Consider the following 20,431-nt stretch of genomic DNA (forward strand, 5'->3'; position numbering starts at 1 on the left):
TTAAGCGAATATGGTTTTCCCAGATTTAAATTGCCATTCCCATCTCTACAAAATCCTATTATCTAGTAAATCCTTTCATTCCAGAGAATCCATCATTGTATAGATTAGATAATAAAAATCAAAAAGGAAAGGTTAACAGCAGGAGGATTTGGAGGAGGAGGAGGAAGAGAATTACAATCAGGAGATACAGAAAACAAGTTCTTGGAAGAATTATCAGTGAAGACATAATTATTATGCATTTAAAAGCCAACAGCTAGCATTAGTCCAAGGAAGCTGTCTGTATTCTCTGTACTTCAGACAATGTGGTATTCATTTATAAATTTTTGACAGCTCTTTAGATAAAGTATATATAATAATTTTGCAGCAATCCATTATCTGCCAGAATGTACTTTAATTTTAGAGTTAGAATCTATTTGAAATAATTTTCCCAAGTCCTAAACATACTTTCCTTCAAATACATGACCTATATTTGAAGGATCATTAAAAGGATTAAAATGAGTCAAAAGTGCTCGCTTCGACAGCACATATACTTAAATTGGAACGATACAGAGAAGATTAGCATGGCCCCTGCACAAGGATGACACGCAAATTCGTGAAGCGTTCCATATTATTAAAAATAAACAAATAAAATGAGTCAAAAGTTCCTCCTTTCTTTCTTTGGTTCTTCTCTGCTCTATGGATAGGTCTGTGAACAGTGTTTTTGGTTTGATCAATTGAATCTATGTAATTGTTTTGAAAAACACATTCAGTGCTCAGGAAGGAATATCTACCATTATCCTGTCCAAACCAAGGCTGTCTGAATGAGCTGAGAAATCCTGATGAGGAAATACTGCAGACTTGGACTAACAATTAAGGGAAAATGTATCCATTGAAAATAGCCTGGTAGACAATACAGAGATGGCATATCATCTATACCCCCCACTAAAACAGCAGGAGTTTTCAAAGAATCCATAAACAACTGTAGGTTTTTTTTTTTCCCCCCTAAGAGATGACCCCAACGCAGGCTATCCAGAGCAACCTCTGTACTAGCTGCCAGGGAATAAGTTTATTCTCATCCCCTCCTCAAAAAACAAACTTCACTTATTACAGAATGCCTGTAGTTTTCTTTCTCTCCTGAACCAATTTTTTTTAAGGGCGGGCTCCAAAGAGAACTTCATTTTTAAAAAAATTATTTATGTATACAAGAGCTGGGGTACAGGCCAGAGGCATGGGGATGGGGGTGAGAGGATTCACCAGAGACAGAGTGGGGAACAGAACAGGCAGATTGACTGAAGTACGCTGCTGAGGGGAGTAGTGGACGAGGCAGGAGAGGTCTGCTGCGCCATGTGGGTTGCTCCCTGGCCAGCCGGGAATCGAACTCATGCTGCAGAGGCTGTGAATTGCTTCACAGGTTGCGTCTTTACCCCTTGAGCCACCAGGGAGGCCTTGTACCCAATTTTTTATATTATAAAATTTTCATAAATATTTAAATAAAGGAGACAACAACAGCTCCTTTATACATGAAGAAAGTCCTATTTTGCTGACAGCTAGCTAAAATCCCTGCATTATTCTTCAAAAGTCCCAACACAAGTTAGTAGCTCCATTATAAAGGCAAGTTCAGGAGGATTTTCTCAAAAGCCATAAAATAATTCAGGATCATGTAATTACAAAAAAACATGAAGTAAATTAGTGAGGACTCATCATTCAACTTATTGGTAACACTTGCCTTTTCAGTTGAAAGCAAGCTCCATGAGGGATAAAACGAGAAATAGTGGCGACATGGCAGAATGGGGTCTTCATAAGTAGAACACAAGACAACATTCACCAGGGGAATATTATGTTTGATTAAGCATTTATATCTTCATAGGACAGAGCCCCTTTTGGCCTATCCAAATCCAGAAGATAAAGGACAGAAGACACAGCTTGCTTGCAGAGAAAGACGGCACCACATTTCTTCTTCAGAGGGAATCCTGGCGGCAGTTAATGCAGCAGTCCACACAGCACTCTTTCCACCCTCATACTCCGCTGTAAAAGAGAAACTGCACTTAATTCTTGTTAAAAACAGCAAGGAAGACTTTATTCATCACTATTACATGTAATAGGGGAGACAGATTGCATTCGCCGTCCCAAAAATAAAAGGTGAGAGGATTTTATTCATTCATTCATTCATTCATTCATTCATTCATTCATTCATTCATTCATTTATACAAACACTGGGTAGTCAGAACAGCGGGAGGGTGAGAGAATTCACCAGAGCCAGAGCAGGGAACAGAACAGGCAGAGTGAGGAAATACACTGCTGAGGGGAGCGGCGGGCAGCAGGGGAGTTCTGTGCGCCATGTGGGACCCTCTACGGTGGCTGGGGATTGAACCGGTGGCTGGGGATTGAACCGGCGCTGCAGAGGCTGAGGGCAGCCAGCGCTCAACCTCTGCGCCACCAGGGGAGGCCCGAGAGGATTTTTTTTAATATTTTATTTTATATAATTCTTACATCATTTTTCATTTTTGCACAATGTATGCATTTTCATTTTGGTTATAGTCCCCATACAATTGCACCCCCCTTATTTTGACCCTAATCCTTCCTCTCCTCCCCCCTCCCCCCCCGCAGTGTGTCTGATCCATAGTTGCTTGTTGATTTTGATTTTTACCTTGTATTAATTAGTCTTTGAGGATTTTTAAACACTGGGGTGAGCTAATGGGAAAGGACTAGAGGACTTCAGAGGGAAAAGTTAGTCAAAGTGATTAAGTCATCTCTGTTAATTGTTATTTATCATTTATTGAAATTAGGCTTCTATACTTCCATGGAGCTGGGGACCTCATTTTCTTGATGATCACATTTCAAAGTGAGGGGTCCCAGATCCTTGAGGAAGACATTTCTGAATTATAGAAGATTTACTTCTCAAAGGGACTTAGAGAAAACTTACAATTGCATGTTTTCTAAAACTCATGCTCTAAAAAGAGTGAGGTTAAGGGATACGATCTGGAGAAAATCTGACCAAAGTATAGTCAAGCTAAGGGGAAAATTAGGCCAGGATGGTTATCTTAGGTTACCAGTACAGGTGCAAGGGACTGAACCTGGCTAGCTTAAAAACATCCTGGGACTACAAGAAAGACCGTATTCAGGAGGATCAGAATTATGGCTCCCTATCAGATCTTTATATTCTTCCAGTCTAAATAAAATTTATAAATTAAGGGTCATTTTTATCGTGAACAATCCTTCCTAATAATAGAAATGACATTTTATCTTTATTGGGCTTCTAGGGAGGAAAAAACTTAATTTAACACTGGTATTCAAATTCTTATGCATAAACAGAATGGTTTTGGTATCTTTCACTCATAATAGGCATTATGAAAATGCTGTATTTTACCTCTTTACTTTTCTCCCCAAATGTCCTCTCTCATCTTCCAAAAACATGTACATGCATGAGAACACCCAATAACTTATACACATCTACAATGCAATCTTGTCATCTTGTTCTTTACCACTCAAAATTGCTAAACTTCATTTCTGGTGAAACTGTCTTTGGTTTCATTATTTTGCAACTGTAACTAAAATGAGTATATGACATATTACCAGTTTTGAATGTATACTTCTATGTGTTCTAATTTTTATTTGCCTCTATTCATTTCTAATTTGTTTAGCATTTACATAGAGGTATGCAATCCTTTAAGGACACATATTTATGTACTGATTATTGAACTTCTTGATTTAATCTGGATTTATCCAGTTAGTGTCCACAATAGCTAGGCTCTCACCATGCATACACCTCTGTCATGGAAGTTGACAACTGTAATACAATGGCCCCAATGTCTTCCAAAAATAATTTGAATAAGTTGTTATAAAAGGGATATAATCAGGTAACCAAATAGAAAATGAGAGCTGGGAACCAAACAAAAATAGATCCAAGTGTTAACATAATTTCTATAATTATACCTCAGATCTAATTCTGAGTCTTCTACAAGACACTAAAAAAGTAAATATAATATCTCAATGCACACTAAAAAAGTTACAGAAAATAATTTTTTTCTGAGAAAACAAAATTTTGATTTTAAATTTTGAGATTTTTCTGTTAATAAATCTCAATAAATACCTTATTAGGAGTTTTTTAATAGAGAATTATGCTGTAAAAATTACTGTAGCATGCATTTTATAAAATATCAACAGAAGTAAAAACACATCATTGTTGTTTCTTAAAACAATCTTGTATAAAACTTGAAAAAAATGAATGTACAAATTAGTAAAAATAATTTCAATGAGTGCTAAAGGAATATGATACTTTTATATAGTCGTCTTATGTTTAAACTGAGTCTAGAACTTATTTGAATCAAGCACATTGAGAGGAGATGAATGGTATCTTTCCTTCAAAAACCCCTTTCCCGGGCCTCCCTGGTGGTGCAGGTGGTTGAGCGCAGTGCTGTAAAGCTGTCCTCAGCCTCTGCAGCGTGGGTTCGATTCGAGGCTGGCCAGGGAGATTCCCACATGGCACGGCAGACCTCTCCTTTCTCGCCTGCTGCTCCCCTCAGCAATGTATTTCGGTCATTCTGCCTATTTTGTTCTGCGCTCTGTCTCTGGTGAATTCTCTCACCCTCCCACACATCTGGCCTGTACCCAGATTCTTGAATAAATAAAATAAAAATAAGTCTTTCAGAATAAATAAACAAATAATAATAAAAAGAAAGCAAGTGATTCAAAAACCCCTTTCCCACATGGAATCCTTCTTGGCTAAAGGAACAGCAGGTGATGTAATGTTTAAATAAGGTGACTAGTACAACCAGAGTTGCTTATTGCTGCTTGAGAGCTGTTTGCATCTACAGACTAAGAAGGAAGTGGTAGGGTTCATGTGATTTTGGTGATGCTAAAAAAAAATTAGCTGGTGTTCTTCCACAGAACATCTATATGGAGGTGCAACTTAGGAGTAACTGCAGGAACGACCAAGATTTCTTTTGGGAGAAGGCTTGGCTCTGATTTAGCGCTTGATCAACCAAGTGTTTAAATTAGTTCCAACAGACCAGCATCGTGGACCATGGCAGATTCCTGAAGCAAGAAATGACTTGATGTATGTTGCCACCAGTCAGAACCCCACAGATGGCGAGGAAACATCAACTGTACCCCCTTTGGTACATATCTCTAAACTCCATGACTTCTGCTAATAATGCCAGAATAAATTAGCTATAAAATGTGCTCTCTGACCAGAAAGTTACGTTCCTTGCGATATTACTCATTACTGGTTTTTCCGTATCTTGAAGAATGCCTGCCACAGGAATAATGCCTTCCACTGTTCATGATGTGGAATTCTTTCTGGCAGTAGCTGAATGGCAAAGCCAATTATCTTTTGACTTTACTTTGGGATCATGATAGTAAACAATATTGCTAGTACATAACAGCAAATATGTTTTCTTCCTTATGGACTGAGGGCATAGGGCCAGCTCATCTAAAAGGAGCATTAAATAATAAAGTTGTAAAATAATATTAAAGGGCAGGATAGTACTGAGGATTATTTTTCCTTGCCCTAATTCTTGTGGTGTTATAAAAATACATATTTTACAACATGTAACAATAATCGAGAATATATATTAAGGCCACTAATCTTGTCTGTCTGTAAGTTAATACCAGCATAGCCAAACTGGGTGAAAAAAAATCTCACTCCTTTTATGAGATACTAATTTGGAATACAAAGAAAGTGCTTACCATTAGAACATAGATTACAGTATCTCAGAAGAAAAGCTGATTTTTGTCTGCTACACTTGGAAAAAATAAATCAAAGAATAATATGGGTAAAAAGAACTAGATTAGTCACAGCTGATCTCCCTTTACACTGAAGTTAATGCACTTAGCAGTGTAATTCTCAGTAAGCCTTTGAAAATAGCTATGTTCATCAAATCTACATTTTATTAACTTAGTTTGCTAATTTAAACAAGATCATACAAATGATTCTATTAGGTAAAACTTAGGAAAAACAGGATTTAAGAAGCTTGTCCATATAAAAGAAGCATTGCACTTTCAGTTCTTTGGAGCTTTTATCAGTCAGTGAAGTTAGCTGTTGGATATGTTGATATTCTGAGCTCTAAAATTTTGAAAATCCTCTGTTATGCAGTAGTCATTGGGTATTAAATCAGCCTTTTGAATGAAATGGAAGTCCTAGTGAGCTCTAAACATAGGGTCATGGTTGATTCCCTTTCCCATAATTCTTTTCATCATTACCAACTTTACCAATGGGAGGGAAGTGGCTTCAGAAAATATTTGATAACTTACCTTTTCACTTCACAAATCTTTGGTAAGTACCTGTCATGTACCAGACACTGTGTTATTTGCTAGGAACAAACCAAAGAATAAATCAGACATTTGTCTCTGTCTACAGGGAGCTTAGAATCCAGTGAAATAACAGAAAAAAGTCTTCAGCCAAAAATTATCAGTATGGTTGATTGCAACATATAGGAGTTTCCAGGGACTTATGAACTTCCTTGAAAAGGTTAACTTGGAGGATGAGCTGAGACTTAAAGGATAAGGAGTTACTAAATCTTCTTATTCCGTAGTCTATATTTATGTGAAAAGACCTTATGTAAGAAAAAAATTTCCATTTGTAAATTTATGCTTCCAAGTGTCCCAATCTACACAGATGGATGCCTTAGCATAAACAATAAAGGAATAGGGTCACTCACTTCCTATTCACAGATTTAGCTCTCTTGAGGGTTCTAAGGACTTGACATATTTATTTTCTCTTTAATTTTAACCTCAGTTCTTGACTTTGTCTACAAAAAAGTCCAAAATATCATTTATTACTATTGAGGACTTTTTGTATCACGGCTTTCCTACAGTCTCTTTCAAGTCAAAATAGAAATTCATAGAGATATTAATTGTATCTGTGACTTTATGACCAATGGAAACCAAAGATATTCTTATATTACATGTAAAAAGATATTATGTACAGTATTTTACAGTTGCTTCATATACTTCAAATATTGCTTTTTTTTTCACTACTACTTGGAAATCACAGTGGCTACTAGTAGTCTAGTAAGTTCACCATAAAATGATGGCAAGTTCTTACACTGGTAACCTAGGCACTTGCTGCTTTCTGGTATCCCATATCTGTAACTGATGTAGTCAACAATACACAGAGATAAATCATCCTTATTGCTTGAGGTTTTGCAGAACTGGATAATTCAAATGAGATTCCATAACTACCCATAAAGACACACATCTGTGTATAATGCGGCAAAAGAAAGTGCAAAGAACCTTCGCCCTAATAATCTTTTGAAAATAGAGACGTCTTCAACATGGCGGTGAGGAAAGGCCGCGAGTAAGACCTCCCATAAAAAAAAAAAAAAAGTTAATAGGGAGGAAAAGCAGCAGGTCCCTGAGAGAACAGGGACACGGAAAATAAACTGGCGACTCTGGCAAACTGCCCAAAAAAGAAAGTTGCCATAAAAGAGGACTAGAAGGGAGGAAAGCGCAGAACCCTGCTCCCCTCCCCCACCCACAAAGTCGGCACTCTCCGACCAGCAGAGAGGAGGAAAAAAACAAACTAAAACGACCAACAAGAACAAACGACGCAGCAAGCGGGACTGTGAGTGGAAAGGAACTATTGCAGCCACCGCACCCTGTGAACTGGAGCTGTGGAGAATCGTGCAGGATCCGTCACGGAGGTGAGCGAACGGCTCCTGTGAGCGGAGGTGAGCGAACGGCTCCATTGGAGAAAAATAAAGACCCCCAAGAGACCTACGAACAGCCCCAGACCAGCCGGTAAGCTTGGCGGAAAAGCGGCGCTTGAAAAGCATACGCGGGGCCTCCCCGGTGGCGCAGCGGTTGAGCGCTGGGTTACGAAGCTGCCCGCGGCCTCTGCAGCGCCGGTTCGATCCCCGGCTGCTCCCCGGCCACCGGAGGAGGGTCCCACATGGTGCGCAGACCTCTCCTGCCGCCCGCTGCTCCCCTCAGCAGTGTACTTCGGTCCTTCTGCCTGCTCTGCTCCCCGCTCTGGCTCTGGTGGATTCTCTCACCCTCCCGCGCGCTTCTGACTGTACCCAGTGCATGTGTAAACAGAACAAACAAACAAAACAAATAAATAAAGAAATAAACATGCCTCTATTAAAAAAAAAAAAAAAAAAAAGAAAAGCATACGCGGATGGGTGCTTCCCAGGTCCCCGTGCCTGCAACCTAGGCTTGCGGGGGGAGACGCGCGAGGGCCCTCATTGAGGTGAATGTCCCTCACTGAGTAATCAGAAACCAGGTGCCCGGACGTGGGAGCGGGGTGCAAAATGCCCCATTTCTGCGGACACTGACCTGGGCTACAACCCGCGTCCTGGACCTGACGGCTTTGGGAACTGAGACCAGGGGCACGAATTTCGGGGTGTGGGATCCCCACGACGGTGGGGCACAGGCAGACACAGCACCCCCACACCGTTGAGACTCTCCACGCCACTCCCACTCTGTTCCCCAGGACCCACGGGGTTAAAAAGAGTTCCCGAAGGACACTAGGAAAGATCTCTGGCGCCACCTAGCGACCATAAAAAAAACACCAACACCTTGTAGTTGGAAACCAGGGATCACAAAAACACCCTCAGGCGCTGAGAGAGGGTGGGCCACGCAAACGGGGGGTAAGGAGGGAAATAAGGCGTGGAGCAAGACCCCATCCTGGAACTGATAGCTAGGCACAGGATCTGGGGCGTGGGACGCACCATAGCGGGCACTGAACAGGGTGACAGCCAGCATTTTGGATCTGACAGCCCTGGAACTGAGACCTAGAGTGCAGACTTCAGGGCGTGGGATCCATACAGCTATGGGCACAACACCTGGTGAACACAGTTCAGACACGGCCCCTGGCTTGAATAAGAACCTTGTGCTGAGGGGCTCCTCTGTGCCACCCCGCCCCCCGCCCCTGCTACTCAGAGAACCACTGGGAAAAAGCACAGGTTGGCAAGTATGGGTCTCTGGCGCCACCTCATGACCAGAACTAAATCACCAACTAGCTGATTCCCTGTTGGAACTGAGTAAATACAGAGGAAGGGAACTATAAGAGACAGAGCCCAACGCAGCAACAACACCCTGGTGGAGTTTTGGCCTGCCAGTGCTGGTCTCAGTCTGGTAAACCCCTAAAGGAACACTCCAAAGAGATGCCCGCCAACACCAGTGGCACAACGTCCCAATGCATAGAATTAATTAGAAAGCAAACAACAGGGAGAAGAAAAAATATAAATAACCAAGCAAGCCAGCAGGAGGACACACCACAAAAAGAAACACAGTCCCCAGAGCTCAACGATGACATGGAAGAACTTCTCAGTCTATCAGATAGAGAATTAATAATCATCCTGATTAAAAAGCAGAAAGAAAACGAAAAGGAAAAAAAATGAGGTGAGACAAATAATCACTGAACAGAAGAATGAAATTGAGACCTTAAGAAAGGAAAGAAAAGAAGCACAGGAGATAAAAAGATTACTAGAAGAGATAAGGAACTGTGGGAAAAGCAATGAAAACAGGATTGATAAAATGGAAGAATGGATCAGTACTATAGAAGATACAGAAATAAAAAGAGCCAAAAGAGAAAAGGAGAGAGAAGTGCAAATGAAGCAGTATAAGGAGACTCTTAGACAATTATCAGACTCCATGAAGGAGGAAATGTAAGAGTTATAGGCATTCCAGAAGGTAAGGAGTGAGACAAAGGAACTGAGAAATTATTCAAGCAGATAATTGAAGAAAACTTCCCAAACATGACAAAGGAGATGAATAAAGACATACAGGAAGCGAGAAGAACTCCCAATTACCATAATGAAAAGAAAACTACAGCAAGACACCTGCAAGACAGACAAGGGAAACTGGCAATAACTTATAAGGGAAAACCAATCAGGTTAACTTCTGACTTCTCTGAAGAAACATTACGGGCAAGAAGAGAATGGAGTAACATATTCAGCAAACTTCAAGACAGCAAATGCCAACCAAGAATACTTTACCCTGCAAAGCTCTCCTTCCTCTATGAAGAAAAAATATGGACCTTCTCAGACAAACAGAAACTCCAGAAATTCATTACAACTAAACCCCCACTCCAAAAAATTCTACAAGAAGTCCTAAAGCCAAAACCAACAGAGGAATGAACAAGAAGAACAGAATAAAGCAAGGAATAAAATCACAAAAAAGACAAACAAAATGGCAAACACAGATGCCAACATATCAATATTAACTCTAAATGTAAATGGATTAAACTCATTAGTAAAAAGAAACAGAGTAGCAGGCTGGATTAAAAAACAAAATCCAACCTTCTGCTGTCTCCAGGAAACACATTTAACCACAAAAGATAAACACAGACTGAGAGTAAAAGGGTGGAAAACAATCCTACAAGCAAATGGACCAAAAAAGAAGGCAGGAACAGCTATACTTATATCAGATGAAATAGACTTCAAATTAAAAAAAGTAAAAAGAGACATAGATGGACACTACATTATGATCAAGGGGACAATACATCAGGAAGATATAACTTATCAACATATACTCACCAAATGAAGAGGCACCAAAATATATCAGACAATTATTATCAGCTATGAAAACAGATATTAAAGAAAATACATACATAGTGGGAAACTTCAACACCCCACTCTCACCAATGGACAGATCAACGAGACAAAAAATAAACAAAGACATTAGAGCCATAAATAAAGACACAAAACTCATGGACTTAACAGACATCTATAGGACACTGCACCCAAAAAAATCTGAGTACACATTTTTCTCAAACATGGATCATTCTCCAGAATCGATCACATACTGGGCCACAAGACAAACATCAACAGATACATGAAAATCAAAATCATTCCAACTATCTTCTCCGATCATAAAGGCATCAAGCTAGAAATAAATCATGAAATGAAAACAAGGAACCTTCCCACTTCATGGAGATTGAAATCCACACTACTGGAAGACTACTGGACTAATGAGGAGATCAAAGAAGAAATTAAAAAATACTTTGAGTTGAATGACAAGGAGGACACCACTTTCCAGAATGTGTGGGATGCAGCAAAAGCAGTAATAAGAGGAAAATATATAGCAAACCAGGTTCACATCAACAAACAAGAAAGAACTCAAAGAAAACAACCTAATCTCACAGCTCAAAGAACTAGAAAAAGAATAAAAAACCCCTAAAGCCAGTAGAAGAAAGGAAATAATAAAAATCAAAGCAGAAATAAATGAATTAGAAATTAAAAAAAAAAAAAACAATCCAAAAGATCAATGAAACCAAAAGTTGGTTCTTTGAAAAAATAAACAAAATAGACAAACCTCTAGCAAGGCTCACAAATAAAAAACGGGAGAAAACACGTATAAATAGGATTATAAATTAAAGTGGAGAAATCACAACAGATTCAGTAGAAATCAAAAGAATAATAAGAGATTACTATGAACACTATACGCAAACAAATTTAACAACCTAGAAGAGATGAACAAATTCCTAGAACGATATAATCATCCAAAGCTGGACAAAGAAGAAATAGAACAACTAAACAGACCAATTACAAGCAGTGAAATTGAAGCAGTAATCAAAGCACTCCCCCAATACAAAAGCCCAGGCCCAGACGGCTTCACAAATGAATTCTACCAAATGTTCAGCAGTGAATTAGTGCCTATCCTACACGAACTCTTTCAAAAAATTGAAAAAGAAGGAATACCACCAAATACGTTTTACGAGCCAACATTACACTAATACCAAAACCCAACAAAGACGGCACAAAAAAAGAAAATTACAGGCCAATCTCCCTAATGAACACTGATGCAAAAATCCTCAACAAAATACTTGCCAACATAATCCAACAATGCATCCACAAGATATTTCACCACAACAGTGTAGGGTTTATTCCAGGGACATAAGGATGGTTCAACATCTGAAAATCAATCAATGTAATCCAACACATCAACAGAAAGAAATATAAAAACCATAGGATAATATCCATAGATGCTGAGAAAGCATTTGACAAAGTACAACACCCATTTATGATAAAGGCCCTTGAAATTCTCGGGATACAAGGAACATACCTCAACATCATAAAGGCCATATATGACAAGCCCACAGCCAATATCATTCCTAATGGTGAAAAGCTGAAAGCATTCCCATTAAGATCTGGAACAAGACAAGGATGTCCATTCTCACCACTGCTTTTCAACATAATACCGGAAGTCCTAGCCAGAGCAATAAGACAAGAGAAAGACATACAAGGAATCCAAATAGGCAAGGAAGAAGTCAAACTATCACTATTTGCAGACGATATGATAATATACATAGAAATCCCCAAAAACTCCACAGAAAAACTAATTCAACTAATCAATCAGTTTAGTAAAGTGGCAGGATACAAAATCAACTCACAAAAATCAGTAGCCTTCCTATACACAAACAATAAATCTGAAGAAGAAGAAATCAAGAAAACCATTCCTTTTATTATTGAAACAAAAAAAATCAAATACTTGGGAATAAACCTAAGAAGTAAAGGACCTATACAAAGAAAACTATAAAACACTGTTAAAAGAAATAGAAGTAGTCACAAAGAAATGGGAAGACATCCCCTGCGCATGGATTGGAAGAATTAATATTATCAAAATGGCCATCCTACCAAAAGCAATTTAGAGTCAATGCTATTCCAATTAAAATTTCAATGTCATTCTTCGAGGAAATAGAACAATTATTGATGAAATTCATATGGAGCCACCAAAAACCCCGAATAGCCAAAACTCTCCTGAAAAAAAAAAAGAAGGGAATGGAGGCATCAGTCGCCCATATTTCAAACTATACTACAAAGCCCTAATAATCAAAACTGCATGGTAGTGGAACCAGAACAGACACATGGACCAATGGAACCAAATAGAAAACCCAGAAATAAACCCGCAGATCTATGGTCAACTAATCTTTGACAAAGGAGCAAAGAATATGCACTGGAGCAAAGAAAGTGTGTTCAATAAATGGTGCTGGGAAAACTGGGTCACTACATGCAAAAGAATGAAGCTTGACTACTACCTCACACCATGTACAAAAACCAACTCAAAATAGATGAAAGAACTAGACATAAGACCTGAAACCATAAAATACATAGAAGGAAATATAGGCAAAACACTACATGATATGCACATCAAAGACATCTTTACAGACACATCACCCAAAGCAGTGATAGTGAAGGCAAAGATAAACAGCTGGGACTACATCAAATTAAAGAGCTTCTGCACAGCAAAAGAGACAATAACCAAAACAGAGAAACCCCACCAACTGGGAGAACATTTTTGCACCCAACACTAATGATAAAGGACTGATCACAAAAATCTACAAAGAGATGATGAGACTCAACAAAAACAAAGAAAATAATCCAGTCAAAAAATGGGCAGAAGAGCTAAAAAGAAACTTCTCTGAAGAGGAAATACAAATGGCCAACAGGCATATGAAAAAATGTTCAACATCTCTTGCAATCAGGGAAATGCAAATCAAAACTACAATGAGGTACCATCTCACACCAGTGAGAATGGCACATATTAAAAAAACTAGCAACAACAAATGTTGGCGAGGATGTGGAGAAAAAGGAACTCTCCTGAACTGCTGGTGGGAGTGCAAACTGGTCCAACCACTATGGAAAGCTGTGTGGAGATTCCTCAACCTACTAATGATAGAACTTCCATATGATCCAGCAATTCCACTCCTAGGTTTTACCCAAAAGACACAGAAACATCAATTCCAAAGAGCACCTGCACCCCTATGTTTATAGCACTGTTAAAAGAAATAGAAGTTTCTATTTCCATAGCTAAGCTTTGGAAATAACCCAAATGCCCAAAAATAGATGACAGGATCAAGAAGATGTGGTACATATACACAATGGAATATTACTCAGCATTCAAAAAAGATAAACACATGCAATTTGCAGCAACATGGATGGCGCTGGAAGGGATCATGCTCAGCGAAATAAGTCAGAAAGAAAAAGAAAAACACCAGATGGTCTCACTCATAGCAGGAATCTAGAAAACCTAAATAACGGACCAGGAAAAAGAATAACTATAGGAAAGAAAAAATCAAAATCAACAAACAACTATGAACCAGAGACACACTGTGGGGGGTGGGGGGCGGGGAAAGGAGGAATTGGGGTCAAAATAAGGGGTTGCAATTGTATGGGGATATAAAAATAACATTAAAAAAAAGTAAAAAAAACTTTTGAAAATAAATTCTGATTTTAACCCATGTATATTTTAAATGTACTGTCTTATTATTTAATGTATTAATAAAATTTCATTTTTAACATTTTGATAATTATACTATAATGAGTTTTCTAATATTAGCTCTGTTATTGCTATTTTATGCATATAAGAACATTTTTCTGAGAAGGAATCAGGTCATACTAAACTTGTAAGGAACAAAAAAGGTTAAAAATCCTTACTTTAGAGTAATGCTCTCCTGATTATATTATCATAATGTTTAATGGAGCCCTTTTGGAGCTACCAGAAGGAGAGCAATGACCTTGTACTAGTAACAAATGTATGCTTCAATAAAAGAGATTTCAAAGGTGGCCTCTTCTAACTTCATATAGTCATGTCTCTGGCATGCAGATGTACTTACACTTTTTAAAATTTTAATTGAAATATAACACATATATTAGTGAAATTTATTAGTGAAATATATATAAATTAAAACAGCTATGTAATTTAGCTGTGTTTATATGTGTAGCTACAGTTCATTCATTCTCATTGCAGTACAGTATCCAATATAGTATAATACGCTTATCTCATAAAGTACAATGTACCATATTTTGCTTATCTGTCCTACTGTGGATGGATGGATAACTGGACTGTTTCCAATTTGGTACCATCACAAATAATGCTCCTATGAACATTATTTTCTATGTCTTTTGGTATACTTAAGAACTGCTAATTGATACGCAAATGCTCAATTTTAGTACATGTGTCAGATTCCTATTGTACCAATTTATATTACCACCAGTAATGTGTGAAAGTCAAAGTAGTTCTACATTCTCATCAATCCTTAATAATAGTATTGTCAATCCTGTTACTTTTAGCTATTCTGAGATATACCTCATGCTGTTTGAAGAACATTTTGTATAATATATAAAAATCAAATCATCATACCATGTTTTTAACTTATACAGTGACATGTCAATTATTTCTCAATAAAACTGAAAAAAAAACTATAAGAATTCAATGACAGAAGTTAACACATCAATTTTGTGAAAAATGTTTCAATTTCAAACAACCATCATAGATAAAAAGTTTTTCCATAAATATATGGATGCTTATGTAAAATTTAAAAATCATTTTTCTCTTACATTTTGTGTAACCAAAAGAAGGAAAGTAAATTACTAGGTTTCAATCAGTTATTCTCTGTAAGAATAACTAATGATAATCAAGACCTACATGATGCCTGGTGACCAGGATCTCCTAGTCAGGAGGAGGAAGCAGGCAAATGAACAGTTGTTAATAAGGGAGCATGATAAAAGTTTATGGAAGTATGTAAGATGCCACCGATCCTCTTTCAAAAGTCTGTAAATTCAGCTGTAAGCTTAAAGGTAAAGAATAAGCCCAAGACACCTGCACCCCTATGTTTATAGCAGCCCTATTTATAATAGCTAAGCTATGGAAACAACCCAAATGCCCCCAAATTGATGACTAGATAAAGAAGATGTGGTACATATACACCATGGAATATTACTCAGCAATTAAAAAGGATAAACTCATGCAATTTGCAGCAACATGGATGTAACTGGAAGGGATTATGCCCAGCGAAATAAGCGAGAAAGAAAAAGAAAAATACCAGATGGTCTCATTCATAGCAGGAATTCAGAAAACCTAAATAAGGGACCAGGAAAAAGACTAATTATAATAAAGTAAAAATCAAAATCAACAGGCAACTATAAACCAGAGACACAATTCAGGGAGCAGCAGAGGGAGTAGGATGAAAACAAGGGGGGGTGGGAATTGTATGGGGACTATAACCATGATGAAAATGCACACATTGTACAAAAATGATGTAAAAAATATATAAAATAAAAAAATTAAACAAAAGAATAAGCCCAAGCAAGACAGGTGAATAAAAGGGGATAAGGAATTAAAGACAAAGGGAACCACTTATGAAAAGGTGCATCACCACCACTGATGCCCTGAGTTGAGTGAGTGACATAAACATGATGGGGTCTGAAAGTATGTGAAGTATATCTAAGGTCACAAGTTCTAGACACTGGCACATTGACATTGTTGTCAACACAATAGGAGGCACCTTCTGAAGTTGTCTGAGGCTTTTGTGCACAGGTACATCACCTATCCATTGTTTTTGCACCCACATCATGCTGGGTATTTCTGAATACTCTGATGCCACAGCCTCCTATGGATAAAAGAGAAGAGGGTGACAGACCAGTAGATGCCTAGGTGGAGGCAATGAGGTGGGATGAAGCAGGTGCCTCCTTCATCTGCCAGTAGCCAATCAGAATGAGGTTATTTCAGTGAGTTCAGGGTGGTTTTCTGACAATTCCGAGGAAAGGGATCTCTTTTCCTCTATCCATTGTATAAATCTCGTGAACTTTTGATACAATTTCAGGAAAAGAGAAGAAAAGTCTAAATTGACAGAGATAAGGTTTCTCTCAGTGGACTGAGTTGAAATTAGAAGCTAATTTGTTATGGAAGAATGAAAAATTAAGTTTTATTGTATACTAAGTCAGGGGAATGAAATTTGTGTCTTCTACAGTTAGAGTGATGTTTCTTCAAAGTGCTTTCCAATACATTCAGAGAGTGGGTTAGAGGTCCTCTAGGCAGGACGGTAGGAAAGCAAGTGGGAGGACGTACCAAGAGACAGGCCATTGAATTTAGATTTAATGCGGAAGAAAATGAAAACAGAGACGCTAAGATGTTTGAAAGAAGCAGGCAGGCCAAGGCACTCTTATTCGCTTCACCATGATATTAAGAGTCAAGAGCAGCAACAATGAATGAAATCGCCAAAAGAAAGAGACATAGGGTCAGAGAGCAGAATGTTTATATTGCAGGAGTTAAATGCTTGAGTTTGGGGCAGACATACTGATTTTTTATCCAAGCTATACCATTTACTTATTGTATGCTTTGAGCAATTTAGTTAATCATTCAGAGTTTCAGTTTATAAAATGGGTGTCAGTATAGTATCTGCCTTCCAAGATTCAATTCAGAATTAAATGAAACAATATATGTAAACGTGAGTTCAGTGTTCTGGAACATCGTAGCTATTATAATTGGTAAAACAATTACTTTTACGGGATTCAGAGTGATACACTATTCACAAAGTGGACACGGGAATGTGTGGTTGATATGGAAGTGCAGTTTAAGACTTTGGCATTGAGGAAGTCAAGAATATCACGTTGGAAGCAATCCCTAGAAACTTGACTTCACACAGACATGCTATGTTGTAGAAGAGAATTCTAGGAGCCAGATGCCAAAGTGTACATTGGCCAATTGGGAGTAACCAGATAGTGATGTGGAGGATGAGTATGAGCATCAGGGAGCAGGGATTTTTGTTCAGGAAAGTAAAGAATGGGAATTCAGAAAAGAAACTGGAGAACTAAGAGATGTGCGCTTCCCTCTGCAGTGAGGATATATGTGACTGTAACAGAAATAGCAGAATTCATCTTAAAAAGATGAAAGAGCGGGGCCTCCCCTGGTGGCCCAGCGGTTGAGCGTTAGACTGTGAAGCTGCCCGCAGACTCTGCAGCGCCGCTTCTATCCCAGGCTGCCGGCGAGGGTCCCACATGGCGCGCAGACCTCTCCTGCCGCGCTCGCTGCTCCCCTCAGCAGTGTGTTTCGTCAGGCTGCCTGTTCTGTTCCCCGCTCTGGCTCTGGTGAATTCTCTCACCCTCCCGCACTTCTGACTGTACCCAGTGCTTGTATAAATAAATAAATAAATCTTTTAAAAAAAAATTAAAAAATTAAAAAAAAAAAAAGATGCAAGAGCAAGGATCCTCAGGGAGAACTGGGTTTCAGTGAAAACAGTAAGGGGACAGGGAGTCCCTGAATGTGAAAGAAGGTAGTCCAATTTATTCACTTTGGATAAAAGCATCAGAGGGCACATGGGAAGGTGTGGAGGGAGAGAAGCATGGGAGATTGGGAGTGTTTAACAGAACCCTGAGCAGAAGCTTTCTATAAGACCGTGGGATCCTACAGGTGACCTGCAACCCTTTGAAAGATCTTAATAAAACACTCCATTAGACTTCTCTATTCTCTTAGGATTGAAGAGGGAAAAAAAAAGTATAATTCAGATATATACAGATTGAAAGAAATTTGATTGGAGGAAATTCAAATAATAATTAAAAATCAGTATATTCAATCATACTACTCCATAACTCTTATTCTATAAGCATCCCAACCAAACCTTAGAAACTGTCTTAATAAAGTAACTTCACTATTCAATCTTGAAGCACAAGAAATTACCTAGGTGTATCTTATTTAAGACAACAACTAACTTCTTTGCTTGGTAGATCCCAGAAGCAGTGAGACAATTATTGTTTTAGTACACACCACTTTAGATACTTCACTTTATTCATTTTTAAAACTGTGGTGCTTACTTATAAGAGGGAAGTGAAAATCAAAACCACAATGAGATACCATCTCATACCAGTGAGAATGGCTCATATTAAGAAAACTGGTAACAACAAATGCTGGCAAGGATGTGGAGAAAAGGGAACCCTCTTACAATGATGGTGGGAATGCAAACTGGTCCAACCACTATGGAAAGCTGTGTGGAGGACCTTCTAATTACTAGAAAGGGAGCTACCATATGACCCAGCAATTCCTTTCCTAGGAATCTACCCAAAAGACACAAAAATATTAATTCAAAAGGAAACCTGCACTCATATGTCTATTGCAGCACTATTTATAATAGCTAAGATATGGGAACAATTTATTTTATTTTATTTTCTGCAAGGAATTAATTTTATTACAGTGCTCAAGACCCTCCAGTTCATCTCTGGTATCTTTTTTAAAATATTTTATTTTATATAATTCTTACATCATTTTTCATCTTTGCACAATGTATGCATTTTCATTTTGGTTATATTCCCCATATAATTGCACCCCCCCTTATTTTGTCTCTAGTTCTTCCTCTCCCCATCCCTCCTTCCCCCCCCCCATAGTGTGTCTCTGGTTTATAGTTGCTTGTTGATTTTGATTTATTACTTTGTATTTATTAGTCTTTTTTCTGGTCTCTTATTTAGGTTTTCTAAATTCCTGCTATGAGTGAGACCATCCGGTATTTTTATTTTTCTCTCTGACTGAGCATGATCCCTTCTAGCTCCATCCATATTGCTGCAAATTGCAGTTGTTTATCTTTTTGATTGCTGAGTAATATTCCATTGTGTATATGTACCACATCTTCTTTATCCAGTCATCTATTTGGGGGCATTTGGGTTGTTTCCATAGCTTAGCTATGGAAATAGCTAAATAGTGTAAATAGTGTAAATAGTGCTGCTATAAACATAGGGGTGCAGGTGCCCTTTGGAATTACTGTTTCTGTGTCATTTGGGTAAATACCTAGGAGTGGAATTGCTGGATCATATGGAAGCTCTATGTTTAGTAGGTCAAGAAATCTCCACACAGCTCTCCATAGTGGTTGGACCAGTTTGCACTCCCACCAGCAGTGCAGGAGAGTTCCTTTTTCTCCACATCCTCGCCAACATCTGTTGTTGCTAGTTTTTTTTAATATGTGCCATTCTCACTGGTGTAAGATGGTATCTCATGGTAATTTTGATTTGCATTTCCCTGATTACAAGTGATGTTGACATTTTTTCATATGCCTGTTGGCCATTTGCATTTCCTCTTTGGAGAAGTTTCTTTTTAGCTCTTCTGCCCATTTTTTGACTGGATTATTTTCTTTGTTTTCATTGAGTCTCATCATCTCTTTGTAGATTTTTGTGATCAGTCCTTTATCAATAGTGTTGGGTGCAAAAATGTTCTCCCAGTTGGTGGTGGGGTTTCTCTGTTTTGGTTATTGTCTCTTTTGCTGTGCAGAAGCTCTTTAATTTGATGTAGTCCCAGCTGTTTATCTTTGCCTTCACTATCACTGCTTTGAGTGATGTGTCTGTAAAGATGTCTTTGATGTGCATGTCATGTAGTGTTTCGCCTATATTTCCTTCTATGTATTTTATGGTTTCAGGTCTTATGTCTAGTTCTTTCATCTATTTTGAGTTGGTTTTTGTGCATGGTGTGAGGTAGTAGTCAAGCTTCATTCTTTTGCATGTAGCGACCCAGTTTTCCCAGCATCATTTATTGAACAAACTTTCTTTGCTCCAGTGCATATTCTTTGCTTAGATATGGGAACAATTTAATGCCCCAAAACAGAAGACTAGATGAAGAAGATGTGGTATACACACACACACACACACACACACACACACACACACACACACACAAAATGGAATACTATTCAGCAATCAAAAAAGAATAAACTTATGCCATTTGCAGCAACATTGGTGGAACTGGAAGA

General features: G+C 38.3%; 1 non-coding gene across 1 annotated transcript; it reads left to right on the forward strand.

The window, feature by feature from the left end:
• The first annotated feature begins 505 nt into the window (after window positions 1-505).
• Window positions 506-612, forward strand: LOC119243901 (U6 spliceosomal RNA). Its single transcript, XR_005124885.1, has one exon. It is a non-coding gene; the product is annotated as a U6 spliceosomal RNA (small nuclear RNA).
• The last annotated feature ends 19,819 nt before the right edge of the window (window positions 613-20,431 follow it).

This window comes from Talpa occidentalis, unplaced genomic scaffold (genome assembly GCF_014898055.3).
Source record: "Talpa occidentalis isolate TD23 unplaced genomic scaffold, MPIMG_talOcc4v2.1 talOcc4.13, whole genome shotgun sequence".
Taxonomy (NCBI): Eukaryota; Metazoa; Chordata; class Mammalia; order Eulipotyphla; family Talpidae; genus Talpa; species Talpa occidentalis.